Raw genomic sequence first — 8,021 nt, 5'->3', positions numbered from 1 at the left:
GCGCAGATACCTAAAGCCATTAAAAATATATTTCTATTAAAGAGAAAGAGAAAGCCAGCGAGAGCCTCGTTCCATAAGCAGCACCGTGCACTGATATTCGGGAGAGAAAAACCACAAATAAAAGCCTTCGTTCTCACAGCATACAAACTAGCGAAGCCCGATTCATTGCTCAGTCAAAGAAATCAATTTCTTTAACGGAGGAAAAAGAGAGAGGAGAGCGAGAGAAAAGGATCAGCCGAGGGGAAAATACTTGGGAGCTTTAACCTCAGCATTGCGATATACAGTACAGCCGAGCACAGCGCAGGAGAGACGGAAAACGAGCCCCGTTCTTAAACGGTGGGAGAGGAGGGTTAAATAAAGCAGAGGAGAAAAAGAAGATCCTATTTGCAGCATCTTTAAAAGTTCTGCTCTGGCGAAGGCCGTCTGAAGGGGAGGCCCTTGCAGCAGGAATGCGAGCAGCAGCAGCAACCTTTTTTTTTTTTTTTTTCTCCTTTTTTTTTTTTTTTTTTCTCTCTCTCTGAGTCCAGCCTCCCCCTTGTGAGCGACTGGAGCAATCTGGCTAAGGGAAGAGGAGGAGGACGTGAGCTAGCGAAACGCAGAGGGCTAGAGCTGATGATGAAAGAGAGGCACGGCCCTGCGTGAGAAGGCTCGTTTTCCATCACGGGCAGAACAAGAGACACACACATAGACAGAGCCGCACACACACACACACACCGCCACCAACCCGGTGACACCCGCCCCGGCGACACCCGCCCCGGCCCCCTCCGGCCGTCTTTTCCCTCCCCAGCCACCCTGCGGCCGCCCCCGGCGCGGCGGGAGCGGGTTCGCCCCGCGGGCAGGGAGCCCGGGGGTTGGGATGGGGACGGGGGAAGAACCAAGGGAGAAAAAGAGCAACTGGGGGGAAAGGTGCTGCGCTGGAATGTAAATGCACCCACGCTATGGCAATATGCTTGACAGTACAGCGCGGTTAATGAAGCCTTTAATTTGGAGGAGGGGGGGAGGAGGAGAATAGAGAGAGGAAGGTCCTACGGAAATATCTTCCGGGATTAAAACGGGAGAGAAGAGAGCTCCTCTTTATATGTACACGTACCTAGACGTGTCTCTGTAGCAAAGCAGTCCATAAGGACCACAGAGCTGCAGCACAGACACACACACACCAAAATAAAAAGCCAACCCCACGCTCACCTAACTGAAAATGGATCTTTTAAAAAGTAAATATGTGACAAAAAAACTTTGTGATTTTTCTTTTCTCATGCCCCTTACTTCTAAACCAGCTGCACAGCCAAGCTCAGGCTGCTTGGCCCTTCTAACTATCTTGGCACCGAGTCAAAAGCTGATAAGCATTTGGGCGAGACAGCTCAACTGCTGTGCTGGAAGAAAAACAGCTGCCATGATTGCTGTTTGATTGAGAGCGCTTACACACACTCACGAAAAAACATATCGGACTGCAAAGACGGGCCACAAATGCCTGAGGATTCAGCTTCAGAGGATCAACACACATTTCCTTTTAAAAAAAAAAAAAAAAGTTTTATATGGTTTTTCCTCCATCCCTCCCTCCCCTTTTTTAAAGAAAACGTACTGCGTCGACTTGCTTTTCTTCTTCCCATCCCCCCTCCATAACCTCAAGCAAACTCAAGGAATTGTGCCAAAAGTCCCGTTGCTAGTTACCAAGTGCATTTTTTTAAACGTCCCTTTGATACTTCTTTCCCTCGTGCTTGCCATGGAATATGCAAGTAAGATAATCTTTCCATTACTTACCAGAAGTAATTAAAAAAGAAAAAGAACTTCTAGCTCAACGTGCCTTTCTCTTTTTTTTTTCTCTCTTAAGGGGCAAAAGGAGGGAAACGAGGGGGAGAAGGATATTTTTTCTCTTTGCCGAGTCCAACATTTGGCTTTTTCCATTTGTGGCAGATCACTGTAACGCTATTGTAAAACAACTTCCTGCCCCTTTTGGCTCACGTTCCAGAAGCTGCTAGGCTAAGTTCACAGCACAAACTTTTCTCCCCCTTGCCGAAGAAGAGAGACAAAAAAAAAAAAAAAAAATTAAAAAAAAATCCTGCAAATTATTTTTCCCCCTTTTCTGGCTAATGGACTCACAAGGTGAATTTATTGCAGCTCTTTAAGAATGTTACACAAGAGACGTCGGTATCCCAGCTGGATAATTCATAAGCTGAAAAGGTGGGGTCATTATAAATCTATGTGTGTGTATGTGTGTGTGTGTGCGTGCATTTTAATTTTGTCATTTTGAATTCTAAGTCTTAATACCATCAGGTGGATAATGAGCTAAGCTGCTTCATCTGTCGTACTAATTTGTGTATCTATCATAGCACAGATCATTGGCTTAGTATATACAGCCTCCTACTTTCCAATTGCTTTTGTACTCTAAGGTGACCTGCATCTCCCTTGTCTTCCTCCCCTCCTCTAAATGCTCTGTCTAATGAAAATACCCACCGAAAGCTTCTAAACACTCCCTGCTAGCAATGGGAGATGTTGCAGTCTCTGTGCTGTAAGGCGAAAAGGAAAAAATAAGGCCTCCACAACTTGCTCTCTCACGATCTCTCTCTCCCTCTCTCTCTCCCTCTGTTTCTCTCATAGCAACAGCATTTCTTGGTACGCCTGCTTTGGCATACATCAGCATTTCTACCCGTCCAAGTGTCCTTTTGCGTCACATCTCGCCATTTCACTCAACCAATGAAATCTCCTTGTTGCAATAAAAATATATATACTTTTTCTGTTATTGGTATATTCAAATTTTTTTATGTGCTTTCCTAACAAAAAACGTTGTTGAGCATTTGATTTGCCCTACATGGGGGGGGGGGGTGGGGGGGAAGAGACTGTACAGGATTCAATCTTGAAGAGTCTTCTTTGTGGAAAATATGCTACCCATAAGAAAAAAGGGATTATGTGTTTACTTAAAGAAAGTCATAGTTGTCCCTCTCATTTAATATTTATTTTGCTTATGCTATCATTGCTTTCCTTATGTACTTTTAAAACAGCTAGATAGTTTCAACTAACTGGAAAAGTCACTACCATGTATTTCTAAGGCTTTGTAAAATATTCCTCAGGAAAAAAAGATATATTAATTGATATGTTATTCCTCTAAATGTTGATCATGAGATGACAGAAAACAAAAATGCAATGGAAAAAAGAAAACTGGTGGATGTGAGTTTCTGTCCCTTAGAACTCTCAGATCCCATCCGAAGAGGCTGCTCTCCAACCTTCTGCTTAAAAATGCACGGTCCTGCAAAATGGACCAGAGGTCTTTTAGAGTCGTAGGTTATTTCCAAGATGTATTTCCTTCTTACATAAACTCACGATTTTTAAAAACGCAGTATTTGGATGATCCGCTGTGGTAATGATAATGACAAAGACTTAACACTATTTACAATATATTATAGCTTGTAATACAGCCATTCCAAGAGCTGTACATCCTCTGCCTAACCGGTAAGGCTGGCAAAAGCAAGCACTACTACGAACAGCATATATGGTATTTGATGTAACATACTTTCTACCTATACATCATCAAGACCCATCTCATTGCTTTCAGGCCTGACTTTAATCACATTTACTCTATTAAAATGCACAATATTAACCACATGTATTAAGCATAGTGTGGCACATGTGGGTTTCTCAGAACTGGCTGGCTGTGCCACATCTCCAACAAATACTGCAGTGGCATATTTAAGGAACCTCTGTTACACATTTTTATGCAGCCTCAAATCTCAAGAAAATGCCCAACCACTGGCATTCTGAGGAGAATAAACATTTCTTTTGTAAGCCAAATATATGTTTTATGGTTTATGCTTACCAACTTTTTTTTTTTTTTTAAATGGTGTGAAACCACAAAATGTTTTTAATATTTATTTTTGAGGAATTATAGTAAAAGCATACTAGAGATTATTAGGACATAGTTGACAAGATATTTAAACAGTAACTTTCCCACAAATTTTTATTTTGGTAAAGTGACACCTAGTAATTCTGACCTCTTCTACTAACTTTGATATCTATTGCATACAGACTGTGGATGCAGAGGATGTGTATGCATAAATCCTGTGTGGATAAAAAGTAAAAGCAAGCAAAATTTCTAGATAACAGACTTAGCAGCAGACAGCCATAATGTCCAGCTAAAACTCTTATCATTTTTGTTTAAAAATAATGGCATGACATTTGTGATAATATTTATTTTAACAGAACAGGCACAGATGAGAATGTTAACCCTCCACAGGAGAGATTCTATGCGATAGTGCATTCAACTTTTAATGCCAATGTAATATAAAAGACAGACCTGGGTATTTTAGGGAAGGATCAGACTCAAGTATATGAAGACCTTACTTGATAGTGTTTTACTTGCATTTAACAGGTTTTCTGAATGGCTTTCCCCCTTTTTTCTCAGATGCTATTTTTAGCTCCTTAGCTATTTTTATACTTTCTATACAAAAATACAGATCTGCCTGTTCTTTACTCTTGATACCTACCCTTTCCTTTCTCACTTTTTGTATAAATATGAAAACAGCTGAGTTTCATCTCTGCTTTTGCCTGTCTCTTTACTGGGATGATTCTGGTGCATTTGGAGGGTTAAAAGTGCATCGTCTTTACACAGTTACGGCTCAGATTCATTCACTGAAAGTTATCCTTCTTCAAGGAGATATATAAATGCATTATATCTGTCACCATAGTTGTAAAATAAGATTGAAAGCCATCTAACTTTAGGTTACTGCAGTAATAAAAAATAAGGATTCAGGAAAGAGGAAAACAATTAAGTGAAGTCCAACTTGTAAGCTTCACTTAATAGTAATGGCATTCCGAAAAGGGAAGTGGAGGAATTATTTTAAGATTCATTATGCCTGAATAAATTTAAATTATGCAAATAGTTGTAAGCCAATATTTTCTCACCACAGTTTATACTATTACATAATTTTATAACCTCTCTCTTTCCCCTTATCACAAGTTCTGTCTATGCAAAATTCATTATAGATACTCCTGCTATACACTAATTCATTTGCTTGTATTTTAACTCAGAGTGGTATCTCTTGTTCTTTCGTCTCGGTTTTACGTGATACAGTCATCAAGACTAAGGTCAGCTCTAAACAGATTTGTGATTTTTGTCTTTCTAAATAATATAGCTCATTTTCAATATGGGGTGGTTTCTAACCTACCAACCTCCAGAAATGTTTAATAAAAAATGATCAGGTACCTGATTTTTTAAAAAATAATCCAAGAAAACGTATTTCTTTTTTAGCATTAAGCTATCCACAAAAGTGTAAATTCACATTTTTATTTTTTAAATCATATCATTAAAATAATTTCAGTACAAGTTATAAAAAGATTAGCAATAATACCTTAACATTTAGAGAGCTTTTCTTTTTAAAGACACTCTCTAGGGATTACAAATAATAATGATAAAAAAATAAATAAAAGCAAAGCAGTCCAGCACATCGTTCCCTAAAGGGACCGAAGGTGCTCTGTGGGATTACAGCTGGTGTACACTTAATAGAAAGGACAGTAATTACACATTGTGCGGGTTACATGGGAGAGTTCCAGTCTACTGTTGAACGATTCACATTAATTCCAGTGGATCAGTGGTGTATCAAATTATGGGGAAAAACATCTAAATACCAAATAAAAGACAATTTTGAAGTAAGCGATTCCAAACTGCAAATGCAAGCTGAACAAGGGTATACTTCCACATTCTCCCCCTTAAAACATAATGAAGCATTTTGCAAAAACCCTTCCTTCAGCACACTGTATTTTAACTGTAATGTTTTATAGCAAACTTGGCATTTAACTGATATCAACACAAATGAAACTCTGGCAGTAGGACAAGTGTTTTGTTTTTATTTTATTTTTTAAAGAAAGGAGGCATTAAACAGTGCATTGCAACAGCAGTTTTTAAAGGGTGTTACCACACGATTTTATCTTGCAACTATAATTTTTTCTCTTCTTTTTTTTTTTTTCCTGGTACGGAGCTGCACACTTGAAACTGAGGGTTTTAATATTTTGCTTATATACCATGCTTACTGATGAAAATTTACATCAGCAGCAAGTCAAAGCCCAGGACAAGATTTTATTTACTGGTTTCTAGTTATTTATCACAAACACGCTACCGAGTTCCTGGATGCTCACAGAACTGTTTGAGACGGAGGTGCAAGCTGGAAACTAAGCAGTGACACTTGTCACCTCTGGTTTTACAGCCAGATAAGCAGCGAGCTTCTCTGCTGTAAAACACCACGGATTTTATTTCACTGAAAAGGTAATAACTAAATTTTACAACGCAGCCGGTTTCCCCTGGCACTGCTCGGGCGTCCCCTGACAGGATGGAAGTCGCTTCCTGACATTACAGCTCTGGATCACTCGCTCCCTCACGGCGGCCCCGGCCCAACCCCGCCGCAGGTGCCGCCGCCCCGGCCTCGGCCTCGGCCTCGGCCCCGGCCCCGCTCCTACCAGGTGCACGACGGCGGCCGCCCCGCCGGCCCGAGCCCTCAGCCCCACCCGGGGCAGCACCTCGGCAGCTCCCGGCGGCAGCGGGGAGGGCCCGCAACGACCCGGCACCGACCGGCCACGGCGAAAGCTGCAGCTTTTTGCCCCCAAAGCAGCGCTTCGACTTCTGCCCAGAGTCCCCCACCCCGAGGAAAAACCCTCTGCTGCACAGGCGAAGTTTAGAAGCTAAAACCATAAAGAGATTCTTCTTTTTCGTATCTGCTATTTCTGTACCTTCAGCAGTGACTGGTATTTCTAGTTCTCCTGCTGTAAATACTCTGTCCTGGCAATGCTTTTGGCTTGTTAGCACTAGGAGCACAGAGTTAAAAAAACGAGCTATTGGGTTTTTAAAACGCAGCCTCCTCCCGTTTATTTAAACGGGCACGGCCTGCAGAAATAGCTACTGGAGGAAGAAAGAAAGTGAGAGAAGAAAGAAAAAAAAATAACAAAATGGTAAAAAACACAATGTAAAACAAAAAAAGAAAAAATTCAGAACAATAAGCTGCGAAAACGAAGCAAATGTATGGGACAAAACCTGTAAGGAAAACTGAAAATTTCATAACTCTAAAAGGGGATTAAAATACCTTTACATTGCAAATTACTTAAAGGCATTTAAACTAGTCAAGAGATGTCCAGTGACCAAGTTCTGTGATATTAAGAGTTTCTATTTTTTAATTACAATAGAGTGCTGCAATTCTGAACAAATTGTATTGTAATGGGAACAAGAATCACATACAGCAGAAATTCCTCAGTGTTTTTGGCAGTGAAATGTTACTAGGGATGAAAAAAATAACAGAAACTATAAGAAAATAAAAAGGAATGTCCACTATGGCAATGCATTCATAGCATAGTTGCAATTATTTAGTACACACAGAGATACTTAATCCAAAATGGTTGCAGATACAGAATTCACAGGGACACGATCTGACTGAGCTGACTATTAGTATCGTATTCGTATCATATCTATTTCACATAGCCACCTTCAGGTTTACTGTTCACGTTAGTATTTCTAAAATTAAAATATATGGTACATAAGGTGCATCTCAGATTGATCTATCTAGCTTTGCTATCTAAAACATCACTGGAATCTCACACTGTAACAGAGTGTATTTGCACTGGTAAATTTAAATCCCTCCTCTTGAAAAAAAAATTCCTAACAGGAACGATACTGACACACTATTGTTTCTATCATAAAATATAATGTTGAGAGAATAATTAACCTACTGCATGTATTAATATATTTATCTGGACACATAATACAGGTTTCTACATTCTTTAAATCAGTTGCAGGTACAAATCATAGCTGTGAAAAAAGGACACCGCCTTCAGTTCAATACTTCACAGAATTTGTGTTCCATGAAGTGTCTTCCTGCGAATCATTTGGGTTTTTTCTTCCTGTCTGTCATGTTATACTTACTAAAGTTGTCACATGTGCATTATTAGATTTCTTACATTTTGAAGGGATGCCTAAATTTACATATTCAGCTTTAAGAGTATTCTGCTACTTTTCAGTTTCAGTAAACAAAATGTCACACGCACATGTG

At 40.0% G+C, this 8,021-nt stretch overlaps 1 long non-coding RNA gene across 1 annotated transcript; it reads left to right on the top strand.

The window, feature by feature from the left end:
* The first annotated feature begins 555 nt into the window (after nt 1-555).
* On the top strand, nt 556-2,728 carry LOC139829384 (uncharacterized). Its single transcript, XR_011741842.1, has 2 exons — nt 556-1,733; nt 1,829-2,728. It is a non-coding gene; the product is annotated as an uncharacterized lncRNA (long non-coding RNA).
* The last annotated feature ends 5,293 nt before the right edge of the window (nt 2,729-8,021 follow it).

The sequence above is a fragment of the Patagioenas fasciata genome, chromosome 1, assembly GCF_037038585.1.
Source record: "Patagioenas fasciata isolate bPatFas1 chromosome 1, bPatFas1.hap1, whole genome shotgun sequence".
Lineage (NCBI taxonomy): Eukaryota > Metazoa > Chordata > Aves > Columbiformes > Columbidae > Patagioenas > Patagioenas fasciata.
This window is presented reverse-complemented; position numbering and strand designations above follow the sequence as displayed.